This window comes from Oncorhynchus clarkii, chromosome 22 (assembly GCF_045791955.1).
Source record: "Oncorhynchus clarkii lewisi isolate Uvic-CL-2024 chromosome 22, UVic_Ocla_1.0, whole genome shotgun sequence".
NCBI classification, from domain to species: domain Eukaryota; kingdom Metazoa; phylum Chordata; class Actinopteri; order Salmoniformes; family Salmonidae; genus Oncorhynchus; species Oncorhynchus clarkii.
The window spans coordinates 21388574-21416471 of NC_092168.1; the positions used below are offsets into that span (position 1 = coordinate 21388574).

The 27898-nt window shown below is 42.4% G+C and overlaps 1 protein-coding gene across 1 annotated transcript in view; it reads left to right on the top strand.

The window, feature by feature from the left end:
• The first annotated feature begins 2262 nt into the window (after nucleotides 1-2262).
• Nucleotides 2263-27898, top strand: part of LOC139380585 (beta-galactoside alpha-2,6-sialyltransferase 2-like) — a 61518-nt gene continuing 35882 nt past the window's right edge. The window contains exon 1 of the mRNA XM_071123404.1: nucleotides 2263-2641. The gene's annotated coding sequence lies outside the window, so the exon portion shown is untranslated. The remainder of the gene's footprint in view (nucleotides 2642-27898) is intronic.

A 27898-nucleotide genomic window follows, 5' to 3' on the forward strand; every position in this document is an offset into this window, starting at 1 on the left:
TTGCTGTAAGACAACATGCTCTCAGCAAATATATCTAGTATACCTGCTAAAGCCATGGTAAAATGAAATAAAAAATATTGCTCTATTTATGTTGATTCTCTCTGTGCAACTGTGACTGTACATGGCCATCCGGCTGGCCAGCTCTAGTTGTGTAGTGATTTATTATTCATGGACATATTTCTGTGCTCTGCTGTAATTGCAGCGTGCCGCAGCAGTGGCTGCATCTGATGGAGTACAAATGAATAAATAAATCTGGACCGAGGAGCCATTTGGACGTTTGACATTTACTGATGAGACAATTAAGAAAGCAGTGCACAAACACAAAGGCAAAGGGCCAGGAAAACACATGCCCACACTTCCACAAACAGTATAAACGCACACATGCTTGAGCACAAATGAAAGACCAACACACACAAACCAATAGTGGAGCTCAAACATCCACACACTTGCCAACTCACAACAAAGCACACAAACATACACACATGACTGCATGCAAAATAACACAAGTGTACACGCGTTATGTCTCCTACCTAATTTGGAACTTTCTTTTTTCCCAGGGTTCCGTTCTATCCTAGAAGACACATGGACTAAAAGAAATAGGGGCACCAGATGAGGTAAGTCTTGGAAAAGACAAGATAAACACAAATGCAAACACACACACGCACGGATCGCACACACGAATGCAGCGGCCATGGGACAACATAGATGTGATGTTACTATATAGGCAGCATCCTAGAGATAATATGACTCCATGCCTTCATCAGGGAATTGTAGTTCTTGCATAAGGATTTTAAGGATTTAGCAGTCCAGCACATTAGGCTGCAAGTCTTTCATTAGGTCTCCATTTGGAGTTGACATGACACCCCTGGTCTATGAGGTAAAGTCTCTCACCTTATGAACCATTCTCACATCGAAATGGATAATTGTAGGCTCTATAGATGGGTTAGCTGACAACGTCACGAAAACAACGTGCACGGCTTAATGGGGCAGAAGTCTCCGAGTTGTTGTGATTATGGATGGCCAGATGGCTAACAATGACAAGAAACTGCCATGTGGGGAATCGTGTCTCATTTCAGCTAGTTTCATCTTGTTCTTGATACCATTTTCTTGTTTTGAGGTGTTTTGACTGATTTCATGTCAATTCTTATATGGCAAAAAATGTGCTATCTAGTTTACCAACAATTGTAACGACGTATGAGACACAAGTGCTCATTATGCATTGTTGCTAAGCAACCAACCATCTATTGGTAGCTAAAATAGGAAATTAGCCCGTTTTACTTTTTTACAATTTACCTCTTTAAATTGCAGTTCTTTGCTTCAAGTCAACTCGTGGCTGATGATCCCCCACACTTAAAGGCACTATATTTCAAATAGGTTACAACCTGGCAACAACCAATGATGTAGGCCTATATAAACCCTGGATTGCTAATGCTATCTATTGGCCAATGAGAGGCTTTGAAGCCACCGGTCAGACATTTTAGAGGACAAAATTACATATATTTAAGTATTTTTGTTGTTGTAGTGGGGCTAGTAACATTAGTACTTTATTTTTATGTTTAGCTCACATTATATCCTTTAATGTGGTTGATTGGTTGAGGAATGTGTCAATTTGTTAGTAGGCAAACAGAAGAGTGTCCTCCTCTCCTCGATAGCCACCTTTCATGGAGGATACTCTTGGCCTTTTATCAATTAGATTTGCTCACCTTCTGCGTCCTCGCTCCGTCCTCTCTCGCCTCCTTTTGAAAAAGGTCAAAGTTAATTGAGGAGACATGCTGAGGAGAGTGAACGTGGATGGAAATGCACTTGCTTGAAACGAGATGGTCCTTCTCCACTTGTATGTCATTAGGCAAACGTTTACAGGGGTGGATCGCAAAATAAATGTGTAAAGTGCTCAAAACAAATAAAGTTAGTTGTGCAAGACATTTCATATATAAAACAATAAGTAACGTAGGGGTGTGGCAGATTTCAAAAAGATTCAAAAGATTTCTCGACCACTTACTTATTGGTTTCCCCAAAACATCAAAGGATTAAAGTCCCATGTGTATCCTAACTGAAAGAGTTTTGAAATCAGCTTTTGTTTTGTCAGAGGACAAAAACATGCACACGTTTAAAAACAATATGATCCTTATTATTTTATCTATACAATGTCTTGCACAGCTAACAATTTGTTTTGAGCACTTTACGCATTTATTTTCGGATCCACCCCTGTGTAAACGTAATTTGCCTAATGACCGCTTGAGTGGAGCAGGACCGTCTCATTTCAAGCAAGCCATTTTCATCCAAGTTCACGCTCCTTGCCGACTCTCCTCGATTAACTTTGACCTTTTGCAAAAGCAGGCGAGAGAGGACGCAGGAGGCGGGCAAATCTAATTGATAAAAGGCCAATATGACAGACAAAACAGACCGAATGTGCTAGCCTGACGACTCAAACTGAACTATTCTGCTGCTCTGTGTTCGCTAAATAGTTTTTTCCTCGTCCGTGGGCGTGGCGTTTGGCCGGAGCGAGGAGTCTGGGTAGCCAGGCAACAAATGTCCAGTATTCATGCATCGGATTTGAAACAGCGGCGTGCAGCTCGGTTAACGGGAGGAGAAAACGGACAGTACCTTTCCCGAAAACAATGAAGACGGGCACATTTCCTAGGTAAGGCTTTGTTAGCGCCCTGCTGGATTTGCAGGCAATTGCTCTTCACGCTTCAAAGCACTTTGTGCGAATAGCCCGCGGTTACATACAATGAGTGTAACAACGAGCAGTCACTGGGCAGAAGGAGATGTGGCTACAATGAGATTCAGCCAGCGATTTATATATTTTTGGAATGAATGTATCAGTAAAACAATTAGGGAAGAATATTCCATAGTAAATGAGTAGCCTGAACGGTTTGCGTGAATGGTTTAATCTTTGCAGTCAGAATGATGAAAGCCATAGCCTAGCCTACTGCATGCACCCATATACTATTGTATTCTATCATCATCGCTACCTACTCCTTGATACATTTAGAAGCTTACAACATAGTTGGTATCATAAAACAACCTAGCTATACCTCGTGCGGCAACATTGTAGCCAAGCCACACATGTAAGCGAAAGCCTACTTTGTAGGGAATCATTAATGGACATATTTGCTTGTTCACATCAGTCCAACTGCATTATTCCTTCCTGTGTTCTACGCATTCCTTTGAGTTTTACGCAGTAGCTCGTGAAATGAGACAATCATCTGCTGTTTAAACTATTAGACCACAAGTTTCACAAACGAACAGCAGTTCTGTTTGTGTTGTGAAACCCTGTCTGTGGCATACGAATAACGTTTGATTGCGGAGGACCTTGTGTCCATGTGAGATTTGAGGCGGCCTGGCCTCCATTCAATTACGAACAGTTAAAAGGAAGAGGGAGATAAGATAGAACAGACGGAGGTGTAGAGGCAGGGTCAGGCTGCAATTCAAACAAACCTGCCATAGAAAAGTTTAGAACCCTTTCTTCACATACTTCCGCCTGCACACCTTATTCTTAACTGGTAGTAGTACTAGTATCACAAACCATAAGATAATTTATTTGGCCCTGGTTAACTAATACATCTCCTCTACGGGTGACTCGGTCAATTACATTAAACACAGCGGCCATGCCAGTCCTTTGGCAGGCTGTTGGTGGATGCTCATGCCCGCCCTGTGAACCACGCTGTCTGTGCCAGGAGATGTCTGATTTAAGACCATTTAGATCGCATCATTATTGACTTAAGCAGCGGTTTGAATCCCACCCAACAGTGTTATGATCTCAATAGCCTTTGCATTAGACAAATTGAACGGAAATGCCGGTAATTATGCCATTTGAGAGAAATTATAAGAAACGGAAAGAACACAAGTGCCAAGGATGAAGAATCTTGGCAATTAGCCCGATAGGTTGGGAGTGAGTGTGTAGTCTTTGAACTGGTCAGATTCCTTGTTGCTTTGTCTGGGATCTACAGATGGGTCTAGGTTTGCCTCAGAACAGAGGTCTTTTTACTCAATTGCCTAACAAATAAAAACCAAGACTCATCTGAGGGAAAGGGAGGGAGGAAAGAGCAAAATGCATCTTTTGTATAAAATATTCCGCAGCGTACACCAATTTACATTTGTATCAACATACAGTCCTTGAACAAACTACATTTCAAATGTGATGTTTGAAGGATACAATCACAGTAAGTGGTATAAAACCCCCAAACCAAAACAAAGTGTCACATTCTCACAGACTTATGAAATCATGTCCCTTTGCAGCACGGGGAAGGTGAACCAAAGAGGGCTTTAACAACTGATTGAGGACACTCTGCTACCTGGTGGCGGTAGTGTGTTCTTTGTAGTGATGGGGCAAAAAAATCGATACAGTTGAGTATCACAATATTATTGTTGACGATATATCGATACTTATTTTCTCATTGCTCTCTTGTCGCTCTGCAGCTGACATAACTATGTGCTATATGTTTGTAACATTGAATCACAAATCAATCGCATTATCCGATCGCAATACATATGGCATCGTGATACATACATCATCGCTATACAAATCATATCGGCACCTAAAAAGCCAACTTTATTAATGTTTACATACTGTTTTACCTACTTTATATATGTATATACTGTATTCTAGCTGTGGCTCATCCTATATTACTACTGATGTACACACCTTTTCTATTTCTATACTGTCTATACACACCATTCACGTACATATATATGTCTATTCTGGACTTTGGTCCGGAAGCTAAATTCCTGCAATTCTATCCATTTTGTCATGGGGTTTTGTACTGTGTATTTAAATGCTGTATTCTCGACAAAGCTTATTCTATTATTTATACTACTGTGCATTGTATTTTAGTTACACTGTTTGTACACACCATATTTATTTATTTATATACTGGATTCTTGACATGGCTCATTCTAATATATCTACTGCTGTACATATCATTCTTAGTATATCTTGTGTAAATTAAACCGGTGTATATACCTATAGATTGCATTTGGATTAATGTTACAGTGTGATTTGGCTGAATTGGATTCATTACGACATTTCAAGGTATATTTTTGGGGTATAATTATTTGTATACTTGTCTGACATTTTACTGCATTGTTAGGAGCTAGTAAAATAAGCATTTTGTTGCACCTGTTATAACATCTGCTAAACTGTATACGCTACCAATAAATGTTGATTAGATTTAAGTATCATGATAATATCGCATCATAAGGTCCCTGGCAATCCCCAGCCCTAGTTATTGTGCAGCTGGACAGTTTATGGTTGAACGAATCAAATTGAATTTATCACATGCGCTGAATACCACAGTAGACCATACCGTGAAATGCTTACTTACAAGCCCTTAACTCCATTTCTTGAACTCCATTGTTGGTTAAGAACATATTTACTAAATAAACTAAAGTATAAAAGAAAAGTAACACAAAATAAGAATAATGAGGCTATATACCGGGGGTACCAGTACCGAGTCAATGTGCAGGGGTACAGGTTAGTCGAGGTAATTTGTACATAGACTGCATTGATAATAAACATTGAGTAGCTGCTGTGTAAAAACAAAGGGGGGTTTAAGTATATAGTCCGGGTGGACATTTGATGAATTGTTTAGTTTTATGGCTTGGGGATAGAAGTTGTTAAGGAGCCTTTTGGACCTAGACTTAGTGCTCTGGTACCGATTGCCATGCGGTAGCAGAGAGGACAGTCTATGACTTGGATGACTGGAGTATTTGACCATTTTTTTGGGGCCTTCCTCTGACACCGCCTAGTATATAGTTCCTGGATGGCAGGAAGCTTGGCCCAAGTGACGTACTGGGCCATAGGCACTACCCCCTGTAGCGCCTTGCGGTCGGATAACGAGCAGTTGCTATACCAAGGTGATGATTCAACCGGTCAGGATGCTCTCGATGGTGCAGCTGTAGAACTTTTTGAGGATCTGGGGACCCATGACAAATCTTTTCTGTCTCCTGAGTGGGAAAAGTTGTTGCGCCCTCTTCACGACTGTCTTGGTGTGTTTGGACCATGATAGTTTGTTGGTGATGTGGACATCAAGAAGCTTAACTTTCGACCCGCTCCACTACAGCCCTGTCTGTGTGAATGGGGGCGTGTTCGGCCCTCCTTTTCCTGTAATCCACGATCAGCTCCTTTGTCTTGCTCATGTTGAGGGAGAATTTGTTGTCCTGGCACCACACTGCCAGTTCTCTGACCACCTCCCTATAGGCTGTCTCATCGTTGTTGGTGATCAGGCCTACCACTGTTGTGTCGTCAGCAAACTTAATGATGGTGTTGGAGTCGTGCTTGCAATGCGGTCGTAGGTGAATAGGGAGTACAGAAGCAGACTAAGCATACGCCCCTGAGGGGCCCCAGTGTTGAGGATCAGCGTGGCAGATGTTTTTGCCTACCCTTACCACCTGGGGGCGGCCCGCCAGGAAGTCCAGGATCCAGTTGCAGAGGGAGGTGTTTAGTCCCAAGGTCCTTAGCTTAGTGATGAGCTTTGTGGGCACTATGGTGTTCAACGCTGAGCTGTAGTCAATGAACAGCATTCTCACATAGGTGTTCCTTTTGTCCAGGTGGGAAAGGGCAGTGTGGAGTGCAATAGAGATTGCATCATCTGTTGGGGTGGTATATGAATTGGAGTGGGTCTGGGGTTTCCGGGATTATGGTGTTGATGTGAGCCATGACCAGCCTTTCAAAGCACTTCATGTCTACCGACGTGAGTGCAATGGGGCTGTAGTCGTTTAGGCAGGTTACCTTCGCTTTCTTGGGCACAGGGACTATGGCGGTCTACTTGAAACAGACTCGGGCAGGGAGAGGTTGAGGTTGAAAATGTCAGTGAAGACACTTTCTAGTTTGTCCGTGCATGCTTGGAGTTCACATCCTGGTAATCCGTCTGGCCCCGTGGCCTTGTGAATGTTGACCTGTTTAAATGTATTGCTCACATCGGCTACGTAGAGCGTTAACACACAGTAATTCGGGAACAGCTGGTGCTCTCATGCATGCTTCAGTGTTGCTTATCTCGACGTGAGCATAAAATACATCTATCCCATCTGGTAGTCTTGCGTCACTGGGCAGCTCATGGTTAGGTTTCCCTTTGTAGTCCGTGATAGTTTGCAAGCACTGACACATCCGACGAGTGTCAGAGCCGGTGTAGTAGGATTAAATCTTATTCCTGTATTTACGCTTTGCCTGTTTGATGGTTCATTTGAGGGCATAGAGGGATTTCTTATAAGCGTCCAGATTAGTGTCCCGCTCCTTGAAAGCTGCAGCTCTAGCCTTTAGCTCAGTGCGGATGTTGCCTGTAATCCATGGCTTCTGGTTGTGATATGTACGTACGATCACTGTTGAGACGTTGTCGTCGATCTACTTATTGATGAAGCTGGTGACTGAGGTGGTATACTCCTCAATGCAATTGGATGAATCCCTGAACATATTCTAGTCTGTGCTAGCAGAACACTCCTGTATCGTAGCTACTGCTTCATTTGAACACTTCTGTATTGAGAGAGTCACTGGTACTTCCTGCTTTAGTTTTTGCTTGTAAGCAGGAATCAGGAGAATGGATTTGTGGTCAGATTTGCCAAATGGATGGCGGGGGAGAGCTTTGTATACGTCTCTGTGTGGAGTAAAGGTGGTCTAGAGTTGATTTATTATTATTTTTTCCCCCCTCTGGTTGCACATGTGCCATGCTGGTAGAAATGTGGTAAAACTGATTTAAGTTTGCTTGCTTTAAAGTGCACCACTTCTGGATGAGCATTTGCTTATGGTCTTATACAGCTCGTTGAGTGTGATCTTAGTGCCAGCATCGGTTTGTGGTGGTAAATATACGGCTATGAAAAATATAGATAGTGTGGTCTACAGCTTATCATGAGGTACTCTACCTCAGGCGAGCACTACCTCGCGACGTCCTTAATTTTTGACATTGCGCACCAGCTGTTATTGACAAATAGACACACCACCACCCCTCGTCTTACCGAATGCAGCTGTCCTGTCGATGCACGGAAAACACAGCCAACTGTATATTATCCGTGTCGGCGTTCAGCCACGACCCTGTGAAACATAAGACATTAAATTTTTAATGTCCCGTTGGTAGGATAGTCTCGAACGTAGCTCATCCAGTTTATTCTCCCGTGACTGCACGTTGGCCAATAGAACAGATGGCAGAGGCTACCCACTCGCCAACAAATTCTCACAAGGCACTCCGATCTCCGCCCGCTCTACAGGGGTGTGTGATGTATGTTAATTTGTGTATTGCTGATGAATTAGAATGGGTGTGTGTTTGTTGAATTATAACAGTGGTATGTGGGTTTCTGGAATTGTAACAGTGGTGTGCGTATTTGTGGGTTGAGTTATAGCAGGGATGTGTGTTTGTATTGTTGAGTTGTAACAGGGGTGTGCGTTGGTGGGTTGTGTGTGTGTATTTTTTTCATCCAAACTCTTGGGGGTATTTTATAATGTGGGCTCCACAGTTATGCAGTACCCCCCAGAGAGAGTGAGTGATTGTGTGAGGGAGATGGAGCTGTGGGATCAGTCATTTATAGTATGTATTTCCGTGCATCTATACATTCATCTGGTACATGGAGTAGAGCGTGTCAGTAGACCATTTCTCATTTCCTCCTCCGTAAATCCATTTGAATTCAGTCACTTTTTGAGAGCACCCCTTTTTGATTTGAACAAAACCTTCCGTACATATTTGCCCATTATCATTGTGCTCAGAAAGTAACTGTTTGGACCTGAATGCCAAAACATTCAATAGATAAAGGCCCCCCCACCATACCATGAAACATCCATGTCTTCATTGCTGAAAAAGATGAATGGTTGGGATTTATATAATTTAAAATCTTACAAACAGGGTCTATTTGGTGATTTCTTGAAAAAAACGTTTTTTAAAGAAATGGTAATTGACGTTTTAAGGTAAAAAATTATCCTAAAATGAACAAACTCCTAATTTTTTTTATTTGCAAATAGCTATGACCCTATTTTACATAATCTGAGGTTTTTGTGTTGTGCCCGCCATCAGTTGAGACACATGCTCTTGAACCTCAGATGATGTGAAGTATTATCTAAGCTGCAACATGTGAATTTCAAAGAACATCAGAGTATACACATGTGTACACACAATTTTTAACCTTAAACGTCAATTATCATTTGATTTTAAAAACTTTTTTTTTCAAAAAAATCACCAAATAGTTTGACCCCGTTTTTGTAAGCTTTTAAATTATATCAAACTCAACTGCTTATCTTTTCCTGTGATGAAGACATGGATGTTTTATGGTATGGTGTGATATGCAATATGGGTCAACTTTTAGCACTTATCTCTTTTTGGCATTCAGGTCCAAAAAGTCACTTTCTGGCCACGTCTAGGTGGGATGGACTGAGAGTAGCTGAGGGGTGGGGCTAAGGTGATAGGTGGGATGGACTGAGAGTAGCTGAGGGGTGGGGCTAAGGTGATAGGTGGGATGAACTGAGAGTAGCTGAGGGGTGGGGCTAATGTGATAGGTGGGATGGACTGAGAGTAGCTGAGGGGTGGGGCTAAGGTGATAGGTGGGATGGACTGAGAGTAACTGAAGGGTGGGGCTAAGGTGATAGGTGGGATGGACTGAGAGTAGCTGGGGGGTGGGGCTAATGTGATCTGAGGGGTGGGGCTAAGGTGATAGGTGGGATGGACTGAGAGTAGCTGGGGGGTGGGGCTAAGGTGATAGGTGGGATGGACTGAGTAACTGAGGGGTGGGGCTAAGGTGATAGGTGGGATGGACTGAGAGTAGCTGAGGGGTGGGGCTAAGGTGATAGGTGGGATGGACTGAGAGTAGCTGAGGGGTGGGTTTAAAAGCTCATGTTCTATAATAGTTATGACTGAACACGATTTATATCAAATTACTTTATTCTTGTAACTACTGTAAAAAAAATTGTAATGTGTGTACAATGTACATTTTAACAACAAAACAAAGTTTATTTTTGTACTCTGAAGAGGGGGGTGGTGGATGGTCAAAAAGTGAGTGAATTCAAAAAGATTTACCTTCTCTGTCTTGCTCACTGTCTCTGTCTCTCCCCTCCCTCTCTTCTCTCTCCCCCTCTCTTCTCTCTCTGTAATCTGGGAGAGGTGAGGTAGAGGACCACTCTTTCTTCCTACAGTCTCGCACAAATCTACATTTCAAACGTGATGCTGATGGATGCTACACACACACACACACACACAGCTCCCCTGATGGCTGTGATCTCCACAACAGAACATCTGCATTAGTGTTTCAGCACATATTTCTTGCTCATTATGGCACCATGCCAGCGTGCATCTCTTTCTCTCTGCGGCTGGCTATTTATGGGGGTGAGCGGAAGGGATGTGCACAGTTATTAAAATATCAGAACGGCATTAGGTCTATACAAAATTATAGGCCTATTTTAACACTAAAAAGGCTTTTTTGTGAATTAAATTACATACAACAGGGATCATCAACTAGATTCAACTTTTGTCTTGATATCCAATTTGTAGTTAGTCTTCTCCCATCGCTGCAACTCCCCTACGGACTCGGGAGAGGCGACGGTCGAGAGCCATGCTTCCTCTGAAACACGATCCTGCCAAGCCGCACTGCTTCTTCACACACTCCTCGCTTAACCCGGAAGCCAGCCACACCAATGTGTTGGAGGAAATACCGTCCAGCTGACGACCGAAGTCAGCTTGCAAGCACCCGGCCCTCAACATCTTCCCTGTAATGCACAGTGTTGAGATTGCAGGCAATGACAACAAGCTCAGTCCGATGATGCTGTGACGCACCGCCCCAGACCATGACGGACCCTCCACCTCCAAATGGATCCTGCTCCAGAGTGCAGCCCTCGATGTAACGCTCATTCCTTCAACGATAAACGCGAATCTGACCATCACCCCGGTGAGACAAAACCGCAACTCGTCAGTGAAGGGCCCTTTTTCCCAGTCCTGTCTGGCCCAGCGACAGTGGGTTTGTGCCCATAGGCAACGTTGTTGCCGTTGATGTCTGGTGAGGACCTGCCTTACAACAGGTCTACAAGCCCTCAGTCCAGCCTCTCTCAACCTATTGCCGACAGTTTGAGCACTGATGGAGGGATTATGCGTTCCTGGTGTAACTCGGGCAGTTGTTGTTGCCATCTTGTACCTGTCCCCAGGTGTGATGTTCGGATGTACCAATCCTGTGCAGGTGTTGTTACACGTGGTCTGCCACTGTGAGGACGATCAGCTGTCCGTCCTGTCTCCCTGTAGTGCTGTGTTAGGCGTCTCACAGTACGGACTTTGCAATTTATTGCCCTGGCCACATCTGCAGTCCTCATGCCTCCTTGCAGCATGCCTATGGCACCCAGGTGAGCAGGGACCCTGGGCATCTTTCTTTGGGTGTTTTTCAGAGTCAGTAGGAAGGCCTCTTTTAGTGTCCTAAGTTTTCATAACTGACCTTTATTGCCTTCCGCCTGTAAGCTGTTAGTGTCTTAATGACTGTTCCACTGGTGCATGTTCATTAATTGTTTATGGTTGACCAGGCATGGGAAACAGTGTTTAAACCCTTTACAATGAAGATCTGTGAAGTTATTTGGATTTGTATGAATTATCTTTGAAAGACAGGATCCCGAAAAAGGTGTTTATTTTTTTGTTGAGTTTAGATTAATTCTCTGATCTTTTTGATTTGATCGTGTCAGTTCATGCTGCAAGAGCTCTGATAGCTTGGAGGATGTCCTCCGGAAGTTGTCATAATTACTTTGTAAGTCTACGAAATGAGCCGCCTAGATTTTGTATTGAAGTCAATGTACCCAGAGGAGGACAGAAGCTAGCTGTCCGCCGGCTACACCATGGTGCTAACCTACAGAGTGCTGTTGAGGCTACTGTAGACCTAATGTTGAGGCAAAAGTGTGTTTTTAATAAATCATTTGTTTTTGTAAATATATTTAGTATGGTTTAATCTAAAAAAAAGTTCACTTTTGTTTAAAAAATGAAATTCAATGAGGATGGTCCTCCTCTTCTGAGGAACCTCCGCTACTCACAATCCACCCCTTTTCCTCCCTGGTATAACTACAGAAAGACATGATACTATGATATTCAGCACATCACAATACAGTACCCTATCATTATCCTCCCCTCTCTTATCCCCTGTGTCGTGACTTTGATTTAATGGGATGACTGTTATTTATCGAATCAACAAACTGTTTTAATTGTTACCCAATTTATATATATTGTGTGTGTATGTAACGATGAACTCATTGTTGGGGGCACCACGGAAGAAGTTGTTTAACGAGTTATCGAGTTTAATTCGGGAGATGTTACACAATGGAAAGAGATAAAGGGACATTTTATCGTGGATACATTCTAGGACCGTTCTCAAATTAATCCTACACATTGCTCATGAACTGCTGCCCATTTCGGTAAGAATTGCAATGTATTTATGTGTAAGTTAGATGTCTTTGGTTTCAACAGAGAGACGTCAAACAATCGAGCATTCTATGGAGAATGGCTTGTGGGTGTAAGGCTCTGATTGTCCACCAGAGGTCACAATGTTTTTAGTTGTTTTGGCTTGAAGTGAAGTGTTTCTTCAGAACAGATCTTCAGCTGCACCAATGATTGTCTGAGATGGGATCTTCTTCCTTTCTGGGGTAGATAGTCAATATTCCAGATTCGTTTACAGGCACAGCTGCAGACTGTCAATGTTTTGGTCTAGTGAGTTTATCTTCAACTCTTGAGTTTCAAAGTTTCCAACCATTTGTAACGTTTAGCTCATGCTTCACATCTGCTGGTCTGCATGTTAATTCTTAATTTTTAAATGTTTTATTGAATATCCAAAACATACAATATACTTGCAGTGAAGACACTCAACAACTACACCACACCAGTCATCCAACAGACTCCCATTCAGAGCGACACACAGAAGCATCCAGGGTCAACGCCCTGCTCAAGGGCACATCAACAGACAACCCACCCCCTCCCCCCACTGTTCTCCCTCAACCCCCCCCCCCCCCCCAAGAAAAAAAACAGATTTATTCAATTTCCCACCCCCAATAACCCCCCCCCCCCCCCCCCCCCCCAACAGCATGTTAGTTCTTAGCGAGTACTTTTAAGCATTCCGTCACAGACCCGCTCTTCTGACCTCATTCGTTGTGTGTGTGGTTTAGTTAATGTGCAAGGGACATGAAAACTATGATCTCGTTAACTAAAATCACATTCCTATCATAACAAAAATAGTTTAATTGTTCTTTATATTCTATTAACATCATATTGGGCTCTCCTTCGTGGCCGACGTGAGTAAGACATTTAAGCGTATTAACCCTCGCAACGCTGCCGGCCCAGATGGTATCCCTAGTCGCGTCCTCAGAGCATGCGCAGACCAGCTGGCTTGTGTGTTCACCGATATATTCTCTCCCTCTCCCAGTCTGTTGTTCTCACATGCTTTAAGATGTCCACCATTGTCCCTGTACCTAAAAGTAAAGGTAATTGAACAAATTACTATTGCCCCGACGCACTCACCTCTGTCATCATGAATTGCTTTGAGAGACTAGTCAAGGATCATATCACCTCCACCCTAGACCCACTTCAATTTGCTTACTGCCCCAATAGATCCACAGACGATGCAATCGCCACCACACTGCCCTCTCCCATCTGGGCAAGAGGCTATGTAAGAATGCTGTTCATTGACTATAGCTCAGCATTCAACACCATAGTACCCTTCAAGCTCGAGGCCCTGGGTCTGAACCCCGCCCTGTGCAACTCTGTCCTGGACTTTCTGATGGGTCGCCCCCAGGTGGTGACGGTAGGAAACAACACCTCCACTTTGCTGATCCTCAACACTGGGGCCCTGCAAGGGTGCATGCTCAGCCCCCTCCTGTACTCCCTGTTCACTCATGACTGCGTGGCCAAGCACGCCTCAAACTAAATCAAGTTTGCAGACGACACAACAGTAGTAGGCTTGATTACCAATAATGATGAGACAGCCTACAGGAAGTAGGTGAGGGTTCTGGGAGTGTGGTGCCAGGAAAATAACCTCTCACTCAACGTCAACAAAACTATGGAGATTTAACGTGGACTTCAGGAAACAGCAGAGGAAGCACCCCCCCCCCACATCGATGGGATCGCAGTGGAGAAGGTGGAAAACTTAAAGTTCCTTGGAGTACACATGACTGACAAACTGAAATGGTCCACCCACACAGACAGTGTGGTGAAGAAGAGACTGAAAAACAGCTTCTATCTCAAGGCCATCAGACTGTTAAATAGCCATCACTAGCACATCAGAGGTGTCTGCCTATAGACATAGATTAGGAATCACTGGCCACTTTAAGAAATAGATCCCTAGCTACTTTAACAATGTTCAGTGTCTAGCATTACTCATCTCATATGTATAAACTGCACTCCACACTATTCTACAGTATCTTAGTCACTTTTAAATTGTTTACATATTGCATCACTAATTTCATATGTATATATTGTATTCTATACTACACCACTGACAGTTAAACAGCCATCTCCAGCAGATCAGAGGCTGCTGCCTATAGACATAGATTAGGAATCTCTGGCCAGTTTTCAGGAAATTAAACACTTTTAATGTCTCTGTATCTTACATTACTCATCTCATGTGTGAACTGTACTCTATACTATTCTACAATGTCTTAGGCACTTTAATTGTGTGTAAATTTTGCATCACCCATCTCATGTGTGTATATACTGTTCTCCATACTATGCCACTGTATCTACGTCCAATGCCTCTGTGACATATATGTATAGATATTCTTAATCCATTCCTTACTTAGATTACATGTATTTTGGGTATATGTTGTGAAACTGTTAGATATTACTTGTTCGATATTACTGCACTGTCGGAGCTAGAAGCACAAGCATTTCAGTACACCCGCAATAACATCTGTTAAACACGTGTATGTGACCAATAACATTTTTATTTGATTGGATGGAAACTTTAACAGCCGAAGGGGTTTCCTTCCTAAGTTACAGTATTTGGTTCATAGAGTTTTTAATAACATCACAAAATGAAAAGTGATATGACATGGTTATTCTTCTGACCATTCTTAACATTCCCATCTTAGAAATATTGTTCCAATTAACTTTTTTGGATGTTATAGTTTGAGGCACACGTTTCCTGGAGGACAAAGGCATTCCTTTGGTTGGTACTGAAGAGCAGGAGAGGGTTCTCTTATGTAAAACGTTTGGCCCAGTTTCATAAAACCGGCCCCCCCCCCCCCCCCCTCTCCTCTCCTGTGGCAACACGTACATTCTAAGTGATTTCAATGAGTCTTTCTCCATTTGAATTTGTTTTAGAATGTTCAGTTGAACTTCAACCAAAACAAATTTCATCACTTTTATAATTTCTGCATTTCCTGCACTCAATTGCAGTGGTAGAAAAAGTACCCAATTGTCATACTTGAGTAAAAGTAAAGATATGTTAATAGAAAATTACTCAAGTAAAAGTGAAAGTCACCCAGTAAGATACTACTTGAGTTGAGTAAAAGTCTAAAAGTATTTGGATTTAAATATACAAATATACTTATGTATCAAATGTAAATGTAACATGCTGATTTTGGTCTACACCATCACTGGTATTATCAGGCTGCATTAGCTAGCTACGTTTGCTCTTACTCAGTAAATGTACTATCTAGCTAGCTATTAGCATTAGCTGCTAACAATTAGCATCTCACAAGATTTAGGGCAACTTGCTAAGAAAGACAAACTAGCTGTTTGCTGATGTAAGAAACACAAACTAATAGTGTCATTATAGAACGCTAGTGAATTTATATTAAGAAGCAAAGTGAAAAATTAAAATTAAAGTTTTAAAATTTAAAATCGCAGTGCAGTTATCACAAAGCCATATTTTCAGTGTTTATAGCCTAACAAGACTATATGGCTATAAAGTTGTGTAATTGAAATAAAACCAGAGAGGAGAGGCAAACTTTAGGCTCCGTTGGGAAATTTGCGAGGCATGCAAGACAATTAAGACATATGTGCACGGTTCTGCCTGCCCCTGCGCTCTCGCCCTCGCGCTGGCCTGCCTGCGCTTTCTCTTTGCTAATGAGGAGAGTGTGTGTTCAGTCTTCGGTCTGTTGTGTGTAGACTATTCTAGTTTAGGCTATAGGCAATTAATGGGACGATGTCGCTGGGATAAAGAGGTATCTTCGGGCCAGTCTTGCGAGCACAGGTAGGCTACTCTTAGTTGCTGAGTGGGTGGGGGTGTTTTTGTCTCATAAAATTACAGTAGGCTACCACTATAGCCTGTATTTATGACCCTTTTCAGATATGTTGGTATGTGACCCCTTGAAAGCGCCTCGGCAATGGCAAATACAGAGAAATGCCTTTCTTGCAAACTCAAAACCCTACAATGCAATAATCAATAACAATGTATTAATATAAAAAACCCACAAGGAATAAGATATGAAATACACAAAGTAAGCATACTATATACAGGAAATATTTGAACTGTCAGTTCCAATACCATATTTACATGTGCAAAGATACTAGTGATGGAGGTAGATATGTATAGGTGTAAGGTGACTAGGCTACAGGATAAAAGATAAACAGAGTAGCAGCAGCTTGCAGGTGTGTAGAGGCAGTAAAAATGTATGTCCATATTATGATGGAGTGAGTGTTTGTTGGAGTGACAGAGCAAATATTGAAATAAAAGGTCAGTAAAGATACAAGTAAACTCTGTCCATGTAGCTATTTTGTTAGCTATTCATCATCAGTCATATTGCTTGGGGATAGAAGCTGTTCAAGATCCTGTTGGTGTCAGACTTGATGCACCGGTACCTCTTGCTGTGCAGCAACAGAGAAAATAGTCTATGGCTTGGGTGGTTGGGGTCTTTCACAATTTTCTTTTTACACCGCCTGATATACAGGTCCTGGATGGCAGGGAGCTCGGCCCCAGTGATGGGCTGTCCGTACAACCCTCTGTAGCGCCATGAGATCCTAGCCTTCCTGCTGCCTGCGCGCAGTCTACTCTTAACTAACTTTAAAGTTAGTTCAATATAGTGACTTACCAAGAGATTTAGTAGAAAGAAAGCACATCTAGCTACCCTACCATAAAAAAACAGCATAAACAACACGTTTATTGTTGTCAGGGAAACAATATATCATTATATGCCCTAGCAGAATTCTACTGCTGAAAAAGGTAGACACTTCTGATGGGACACTTTTGTTATCAATTATCGACATGTTACTGTACTGCATTATTATATGTGTAAAGGGTGGCGGGAGAGAACTTCACTGCCTGGCCCTAGCGGGCATGCATATGTTATATGGCCATTATTCTGCATTGTGAATTGACTGGAATTGTAATATTTTGTTATCTTTTTAACGGAAAAACGATTTTATTTTTTTAAATGTTATTATTTTTTAATGGCTGTTTAAATGTTTAGGACAATTGTCCATCTGTCACATTCCTACTGTGATGTAATCAACTCAAATCCTGTTAACCTCTTGCTGGAACGTGTGTGTGCGTGTGTGTGTGTGTGCACTTCACCTTTTGGACTATCAGAGGTTGCCCCAGCCTAAACCCCTTTTTATGTAATTAACTGTCTCTTGTCTTGTGATTAGTGGTCACTCATTGAGGGCCATAGTCATCAAAATAGTTTGCTGGTTTCTGCCCTTGCAGGGTAAGACTTCTAAGAATTAGTCTTATCCTGGAAGGCTGCAGAATTTGATTAATTCAACTTAATCAACAAAACAACGTTCTATTTGAAACATGCATTTTTTTTTTACATTTAAAATAATTGTATTTCTCACCGACTACACCTTTTTTCCCTCATCAGCCATAAACTCTGTTATTGGTTTAGATTGAGTAGTGCCACCACATCCACCCCCCTAGGTGAGGTCGCCTGATAGATACTGGTCCCTCAGTGTCGAGGGAAGGTCTTCCTTCCTGTGGTTATTACTCCCAAATGGCCCTCATGAGGACAATGAGAATGGCATATAGTTGTCAGGGGGAAGTGAGTTGACTCTGTCCACTTCTTCTAATAGTGGCTGTGCTGCATCCAGCCCCTGTATTTGTTAGGGTTGGGAAATGCCAGGGACTAACCCCAATACAATATTATCACGATACTAGTTCCCAATACGATATGTATTGCGATTCTCATGATTCTATATGTGTTGCGTTTCGATGTTCCAAACATATTGCTCACCATATGTCTGCTGCAGAGGGTCATGGAAATACAGTGGGGCAAAAAAGTATTTAGTCAGCCACCAATTGTGCAAGTTCTCCCACTTAAAAAGATGAGGCCTGTAATTTTCATCATAGGTACACTTCAACTATGACAGACAAAATGAGAATTTTTTTTCTCCAGAAAATGACATTGTAGGATTTTTAATGAATTTATTTGCAAATTATGGTGGAAAATAAGTATTTGGTCAGTAACAAAAGTTTATCTCAATACTTTGTTATATACCCTTTGTTGGCAATGACAGAGGTCAAACGTTTTCTGTAAGTCTTCACAAGGTTTTCACACACTGTTGCTGGGCAACACGGACTTTCAACTCCCTCCAAAGATTTTCTATGGGGTTGAGATCTGGAGACTGGCTATGCCACTCCAGGACCTTGAAATGCTTCTTACGAAGCCACTCCTTTGTTGCCCGGGCGGTGTGTTTGGGATCATTGTCATGGTGAAAGACCCAGCCACGTTTTATCTTCAATGCCCTTGCTGATGGAAGGAGGTTTTCCCTCAATCTCACGATACATGGCCCCTTCATTCTTTCCTTTACACGGATCAGTTGTCCTGGTCCCTTTGCAGAAAAACAGCCCCAAAGCATGACGTTTCCACCCCCATGCTTCACAGTAGGTATGGTGTTCTTTGGATGCAACTCAGCTTTCTTTGTCCTCCAAACACGACGAGTTGGGTTTTTACCAAAAAGTTATATTTTGGTTTCATCTGACCATATGACGTTCTCCCAATCTTCTTCTGGATCATCCAAATGCTCTCTAGCAAACTTCAGGCGGGCCTGGACATGTACTGGCTTAAGCAGGGGGACACATCTGGCACTGCAGGATTTGAGTCCCTGGCGGCGTAGTGTGTTACTGATGGTAGGCTTTGTTACCTTGGTCCCAGCTCTCTGCAGGTCATTCACTAGGTCCCCCTGTGTGGTTCTGGGATTTTTGCTCACCGTTCTTGTGAATATTTTGACCCCACGGGGTGAGATCTTGCGTGGAGCCCCAGATCGAGGGAGATTATCAGTGGTCTTGTATGTCTTCCATTTCCTAATAATTGCTCCCACAGTTGATTTCTTCAAACCAAGCTGCTTACTTATTGCAGATTCAGTCTTCCCAGCCTGGTGCAGGTCTACAATTTTGTTTCTGGTGTCCTTTGACAGCTCTTTGATCTTGGTCATAGTGGAGTTTGGAGTGTGACTGTTTGAGGTTGTGGGCAGGTGTCTTTTATACTGATAACAAGTTCAAACAGGTGCCATTTAATACAGGTAACGAGTGGAGGACAGAGGAGCCTCTTAAAGAAGAAGTTACAGGTCTGTGAGAGCCAGAAATCTTGCTTGTTTGTAGGTGACCAAATACTTATTTTCCACCATAATTTGCAAATAAATTCATAAGAAATCCTACAATGTGATTTTCTGGATTTTTTTTTTCTTATTTTGTCTGTCATAGTTGAAGTGTACCTATGATGAAAATTAGGCTTCTCATCTTTTTAAGTGGGAGAACTTGCACAATGGGTGGCTGACTAAATACTTTTTTGCCCCACTGTAAGTGCTGAAAACAAATCACATTTTATTTGTCACATGCACCGAGTACAGCAGGAATACAATCTTACAGTGGAATGCTTACAAGCCTGTAAACAACAATGTAGTTAAGAAAAATACCTACAAAAAATAAGAAATGAAAGTAACATAATTAGAGTGCAGCAGTAAAATAACAATAGCGAGGCTATATACAGAGGGTACCGGTTCAGAGTGAATGTGCGGGGGCACCGGTTAGTCTAGGTAATTGAGGTAATATGTACATGTCGGTAGAGTGACTATGCATAGATAATAAACAGAGTAGCAGCAGTGTAAAAGAGAGGTGGGCAATGCAAATAGTCTGGGTAGCCATTTGATTAGATGTTCAGGAGTCTTATGTCTTGGGTGCTGTTTAGAAGCCTCTTGGATCTAGACTTGGCGCTCCGGTACCGCTTGCCGTGCGGTAGCAGAGCGAACAGTCTACGGCTAGGGTGGCTGGAATCTTTGACAATAGGGCCTTCCTCTGACACCGCCTGGTATAGAGGTCCTGGATGGCAGGAATCTTTCCCCAGTGATGTACTGTGCCGTACGCAGTACCCTCTAGTGCCTTGCGGTCGGAGGCCGAGTAGTTGCCATACCATGCAGTGATGCAACCCGTCAGGATGCTCTCGATGTTGCAGCTGTAGAACCTTTTGAGGATCTGAGGACCAATGACAAATCTTTTCAGTCTCTTGAGGAGGAATAGGTTTTGTTGTGCCCTCTTCACAACTGTCTTGGTGTGCTTGGACCATGTCAGTTTGTTGGTGATATGGATGGCAAGGAACTTGAAGCTCTCAACCTGTTCCACTGCAGCCCTGTCGATGAGAATGGGGGCGTGCTCGGTCCTCTTTTTCCTGTAGTCCACAATCATCTCTTTTGCCTTGATCACGTTGAGGGAGATGTTGTTGTCCTTGCACCACACGGTCAGGTCTCTGACCTCCCTATAGGCTGTCTTGTCGGTAATCAGGCCTACCACTGTTGTATCATCTGCAAACTTAATGATGGCGTTGGAGTCGTGCCTGGCCGTGCAGTCATGAGTGAACAGGGAGTACAGGAGGGGACTGAGTACGCACCACTGAGGGGCCCCAGTGTTGAGGATCAGCGTGGTGGATGTGATGTTACCTACCCTTACCACCTGGGGGCGGCCTGTCAGGAAGTCCAGGATCCAGTTGCAGAGGGAGGCGCTTAGTTCCTTCAAAGATTATCACTATGGTGTTGAACGCTGAGCTATAGTCAATGAATAGCATTCTCACATGGGTGTTCCTTTTGTCCAGGTGTGAAAGAGCAGTGTGGAGTGCAATAGAGACTGCATCATCTGTGGATCTGTTGGGGCGGTATGCAAATTAGAGTGGGTATAGGGTTTCTGGGATAATGGTGGTGTGCGCCATGACCAGCCTTTCAAAGCACTTCATGGCTACAGACGTGAGTGCTACGGGTTGGTAGTCGTTTAGGCAGGTTACCTTAGTGTTCTTGGGAACAGGGACTATGGTCATGTGCTTGACATATGTTGGTATTACAGACTCAGACAGGGAGAGATTGAAAATATCAGTGAAGACACTTACCAGTTGGTCAGCGCATGCTCGGAGTCCACATCCTGGTAATCCGTCTGGGCCTGTGGCCTAAATCTTGATCTGTTTTAAAGGGCTTACTCACATCAGCTGCGGAGATCGTGATCTCAGAGTCGTCCGGAACAGCTGATGCTCTCATGCATGTTTCAGTGTTACTTGCATCGATACGGACATAGAAGTAATTTAGCTCCTCTGGTAGGCTCGTGTCACTGGGCAGCTCTCAGCTGTGCTTCCCTTTGTAGTCTGTAATAGTTTGCAAGCCCTGCCACATACGATGAGCATCGGAGCCGGTGTAGTACGATTTGATCTTAGTCCTGTACTGATGCTTAGCCTGTTTGGTTCATCAGAGGTTATAGTAGGATTTCTTATAAGTTTCCGGGTTGGAGTACCACTCCTTGTTACCGGCAGCTCTACCTTTTAGCTCAGTGAGGATGTTGCCTGTAATCCATGGCTTCTGGTTTGGGTGTGTACGTACAGTCACTGTGTGGACAACTTCATCGATGCACTTATTGATGAATCCAGTGACTGATGTTGTGTACTCCTCAGTGCCATCGTAAGAATCCCGGAACATATTCCAGTCTGTGCTAGCAAAACAGTCCTGTAGCTTAGCATCTGCTAAGCAGATGACCACTTTTTTTATTGACAGTCACTGGTGTTTCCTGCTGTAATTTTGCTTGTAAGCAGGAATCCGGAGGATAAAATTATGGTCAGATTTGCCAAATGGTGGGCGAGGGAGAGCTTTGTTCGCATCTCTGTGTGGCGTAAAGGTGGTCCAGAGTTTTTTTTTTCCCCTTTTTGTTCTTCTCTGGTTGCGTATTTAACATGCTGGTAGAAATGAGGTAAAACGGATTTAAGTTTCCCTGCATTAAAGTCCCCGGCCACTAGGAGCGCCGCCTCTGGATGAGCGTTTTCCTGTTTGCTTATGGCCGGATACAGCTCATTGAGTGCGGTCTTAGTGGTGGTATGTAGACTGCTACAAAAAATACAGATAAACTCTCTAGGTAGATAAGCTGTAGCCCACACTATCATGAAATACTCTACTTCAGGCAAGCAAAACCTTGACACTTTCTTAGATATCGTGCACCAACTGTTTATAGATATCCGTAGACCGCCGCCCCTTACCAGAGGCTGTTGTTCTATCCTGCCGATACAGTGTATTACCTGCCAGCTGTATGTTATTTGTGTCGCCGTTCAGCCACAACTTGGTGAAACATAAGATGTATTACAGTTTTTAATGTCCTGTTGGTAGGATATACGTGCTTGTAGTTCATCCACTTTATTATTGAGTGATTATACTTTGGCCAATAGTACCGATGGCAAAGGCAGATTAGTCACTCGTTGCTGGATCATCAGAAGGCACCCCGATCTCCTTCTCTCAGGGATGAGGGCCTGTTTGGGTGTTTGGGAGTAAATACCTTTCGCCCGACTCATTAAAGAAAAATTATTTGTCCAGATTATTTGTCCAGTTCAAGGTGAGTAATCACTGTTCTGATGTCCAGATGCTCTTTTTGGTCATAAGAGACGGTAGTAGCAACATTATGTACAAAATAAGTTACAAAAAATGCGTAAAAAAAACAAACAAAATAGCACGGTTGGTTAAGAGGCCATAAAAACGGCAGCGCCATCTGAAAATTGTCTCCCTATTTAAAAAGAAGATGGAGAACAAGCTATTAAGGAAAATACTTGTGTTTTGGTGCAGGTACAGTCAACTAGTGCAAAAACAATTTTGCGATTATTGTCATTACTATATATCGTCAGAAATAATATCCCAATATGTAAATTTCGATTTATTTTCCACCACCACTAGTATTTATGGAGAAAAGTATTCTGGCTACACTGAGAAAAGGACAGGAGAAAAGTAGCTATGTCAGAGTGCTGTCTGCTGATAGAATGCCTGTTTTGTGAATTCTTATCCAAGTGTAGAAGTGCAACTGAAGCACAAAATCTACAGTAAGAAGCACTTTAGATCTGCATTTACAAAGCGCAGAGAGATTTCTTATGCGTTTTAGCTTAGATTTTTTCGTTAAAAAAACGAGTTCTGCATTTACGCGACCCCTAAGTTTAACTTGCTAGTTATGCGATTCGAGTGATCTGGTCTTATGTAGCAACATTTTAAATATTATTTTTTTTACATTGGATAAAAGTGGAGACCCAGAGCTAGAAAATGGTATATAATACGCTGCAGTTGAGGAACAAGTGGGGAAAGTAATTCTGCTTTGAAAGTTGATAAACTCGTAACCCCACTTTTGAGAAAATGTCCCTTGAATGTTTTGGTACTGGAGAGCTCTTCTTTTTCTACACCCATTCAGCATCGTTCACACCCTCTTAAGCATAAGCCCCACCCATCTCTTTAAGGATTCACATTTGAGGCCATGTGCTAAACAGTGAGTATGGTAGTGTACAACCAAAGATTAAGATGTAAGGCTGGTTTATACTACTACAATCGACATGTCACTGCGACAACTGTATACAGACATTGGACATTCTATTGTCGTCCGACATCAAATTTATCATTGTCGTTATGAAAAAGTATGAACACCCAAATGTCATGCAGCCTGTCATTTTTGTGTTTACTTTTTCATATCGACAATGATAAATTTGATGTTGGACAACAATAGAATGTTCATGATGTCACTGCAACAACTGTATGCGGACATGTCGATAGTAGTATAAACCAGCCTTCCGTCTTTATCTTTGGTTGTATACTACCATACTCACTGTTTAGCACATGGCCTCAAATGCAGCCTGTCAGCCTGGGGGTCCAAAATATCATAACAGTCACATTTTAACACAAATAAACCCATCCGCTTAAAAATGAATTTAGTAGATGTCAATCTAGGAAACCAGGCAACTAAAAGCAACTTTCTAAACAATGTTTTCTGTTCGTTTCTAGCTTGTTAGGTGTAAACAGTACAGTGAGATAGTTACTTGCATAGTGGAGTCTTTTTGTTTAGACATGTAGCTAGCTAAACAAAACTGTTCGTTTGCACAATATCTTTCATTCGCTTGTAAATGTCCAAACTCACCAAAAATGACATTTGGTAGCTCCTACCTAAATATATATATATATATATATATATATATAACTTCATGAGCTGGATTGCCTGTCTTTGCAATTAGTTTATTTTCGTTTGGGCTCGTTAGCATATTTAGCTAGCAGCCTCCATGGAAATTCACTATTACTTTTGCTAATTCTGTTAGCATTCCGTTAATAGACGACCAATGTAAAAATAAAATATATATATTTTTTATTATTATTATTTTTTTGGGTGCCTCATTGTGTACTAAGCCAGTAATATCGTAAATCCTTGGATGAGAGAAGGACAGTATGACGATATGAAAATCTGGATACTGCCCAACCATAGTTTCCATATGTTTGTATGCATGTCCGGGAATACTTTTTTTCGACATTTTGTTACGTTTCAGCCTCATTCTAAAATTGATCAAATGGTTTGTTTTTTTTACTCGTCTATCTACACACAGTATCCCATAATGACAAAGTAAAAACTGTTTTTTAGGTATTTTATAAAAAATACATAACTGAAATATCACATTAACATACAATACCAATCAAAACTTTGACACACCTACTCATTCAAGGGTTTTTCTTTATTTTTTACTATTTTCTGTATTGCAGAATAATAGTGAAGACATCAAAACTATGAAATAACACACACAGAATCATGTATTAACCAAAAAAGTGATAAACAAATCAAAATAGATTTTAGTTTCTTCAAAGTAGCCACCCTTGCACACTCTTGGCATTCTCTCAACCAGCTTAACCTGGAATGCTTTTCCAACCGTCTTGAAGGAGTTCACACATATGCAGAGCACTTGTTGGCTGCTTTTCCTTTACTCTGCAGTCCAACTCATCCCAAACCATCTAATTTGGGTTGAGGTTGGGTGATTGTGGAGGCCAGATCATCTGATGCAGCACTCATCATGCTCCTTCTTGGTCGAACAACTCTTACACAGCCTGGAGGTGTGTTTTGGGTCATTGTCCTGTTGAAAAACAAATTATAGTCTCACTAAGTGCAAACCAGATTGGATGGTGTATTGCTGCAGAATGCTGTAGTAGCTTGCTGGTTAACTGTGCCTTGAATTCTAAATGAATCACTGACAGTTTCACCAGCAAAACACCATCACACCACCTCCTGCATGCTTCAAGGTGGGAACTACACATGCAGAGATCATCCATTCATCTACTCTGCGTCTCATAAAGACACGACAGTTGGATCCCAACATTTCAAATTTGGACTCATCAGACCAAAGGACATGTTTTCACCGGTCTAATGTCCATTGCTCGTGTTTCTTGGCCCAAGCAAGTCTCTTCTTCTTATTGGTGTCCTTTTAGTAGTGGTTTCTTTGCAGCAATTCGACCATGAAAGCCTGATTCACGCAGTCTCCTCTGAACAGTTGATGTTGAGACTGGTCTGTTACTTGAACTCTGAAGCATTTATTTGGGCTGCAATTTCTGAGGCTGGCTAATGAACTTGTCCTCTGCAGCAGAGGTAACTATGGGTCTTCCTTTCCTCATGACAGCCAGCTTCATCATAGCACTTGATGGTTTTTGCAACTACTTGAAGAAACTTTTAAAAGTTCTTGAAATTTTCCGGATTGACTGACCTTCATGTCTTAAAAAATAATGGACTGTTTCTCTTTGCTTATTTGAGCTGTTCTTGCCATAATATGGACTTGGTTTTTTACCATATAGGGCTATCTTCTTGTCAACACACAACTGATTGACTCAAACGCATTAAGAAGGAAAGAAATTCCACAAACTTTTAACAAGGCACACCTGTTAATTGAAATGCATTCCAGGTGACAACCTCATGAAGCTGGTTGAGAGAATGCCAAGAGTGCTGTCATCAAGGCGAAGGGCGACTACTTTGAAAATATTGTAAAAATAAAGGAAAAACCCAGGAATAAGTAGGTGTGTCAACTTTTGACTGGTACTGCAAGTATTCAGACCCTTTACTCATTATTTTGTTGAAGGACTTTGGCAGCGGTTACAGCCTCTGGTCTTCTTGGGTATGACGCTACAAGCTTGGCACACCTGTTTTTGGGAAGTTTCTCCCTTCTCTGTAGATCCCCTCAAGCTCTGTCAGGTTGGATGGGAGTTTCGCTGCACAGCTATTTTCAGGTCTCTCCAGAGATGTTCGATCGGCTTCAAGTCCATGCTCTCGCTCAGCCACTCAAGGACATTCAGAGACTTGTCTCGAAGCCACTCCTGCGCTGTCTTGGCTGTGTGCTTAGGCTCGTTGTCCTATTGGAAGGTGAACCTTTGCTCCAGAGTGCTCAGGACTTCATCAAGAATCACTCCGTTCATCTTTCCCTCAATCCGGACTAAATCAAATCAAATGTATTTATATAGCCCTTCTTCCATCAGCTGATGCCACAAAGTGCTGTACAGAAACTCAGCCTAAAACCCCAAACGGCAAGCAATGCAGGTGTAGAAGCACGGTGGTTAGGTAGAAGCACCGTGACTAGGAAAAACTCCCTTGAAAGGCCAAAACCTAGGAAGAAACCTAGAGCGGAACCAGGCTATCAGGGGTGGCTAGTCCTCTTCTGGCTGTGCTGGGTGGAGATTATTACAGAACATGGCCAAGATGTTCATAAATGACCAGCATGGTCAAATAATAATAATCACAGTAGTTGTTGAGGGTGCAACAGGTCAGCACCTCAGGAGTAAATGTCAGTTGGCTTTTCATAGCTGATCATTGAGAGTATCTCTACCGCTCCTGCTGTCTCTAGAGAGTTCAAAACAGCATGTCTGGGACAGGTCAGGGTTCCATAGCCGCAGGCAGAACAGTTGAAACTGGAGCAGCAGCACGGCCAGATGGACTGGGGACAGCAAGGAGTCATCATGCCAGGTAGTCCTGAGGCATGGTCCTGGTGCATGTCAGAGCAAAAACCAAGCCAGGAGGTCTCGACTAGTCTCCCTGCTGCTGAAAAACATCCCCACAGCCTGATGCTGCCACCTCAATGCTTAACCGTAGGGATGGTGCCAGGTTTCCTCCAGACGCGACGCTTGGCATTCCGGCCAAGTAGTTCACTCCATGTTTCTCATGGTCTGAGAGTCTTTTAGGTTCCTTTTGGCAAACTCCAACTGTGCTGCCATGTGCCTTTTACTGAGGAGTGGCTTCCGCCAGGCTAGGAAGAGTCTTGGTGGTTCAAATCTTCTTCCATTTAAGAATTATGAAGGCCACTGTGTTCTTGGGGACTTTCAATGCTGCAGAAATGTTTTGGTACCCTTCCACAGATCTGTGTCTTGACACAATCCTGTCTCTGAGCTCTACAGACAATTCCCTTGACCTCTTGGCTTGGTTTTTGCTCTGACATGCACTATCAACTGTGGGACCCTATATAGACAGCTGTGTGCCTTTCCAAATAATGTCCAATCGATTGAATTTACCACAGGTGGACTCCAATCAAGTTGTGGAAACCCCTCAATAATGATCAATGGAAACAGGATGCCTCTGACCTCAATTTCAAGTCTCATAGCGAAGGGTCTGAATTCTTATGTACATAAGCTGTTTCTGTTTTTTATTTTTAATACATTAGCAAACATTTCTAAAAATCTGTTTGCTTTGTCATTATGGGGTATTGTGTCAAGATTGAGGAACATTTTTTATTTAATTCATTTCAGAATAA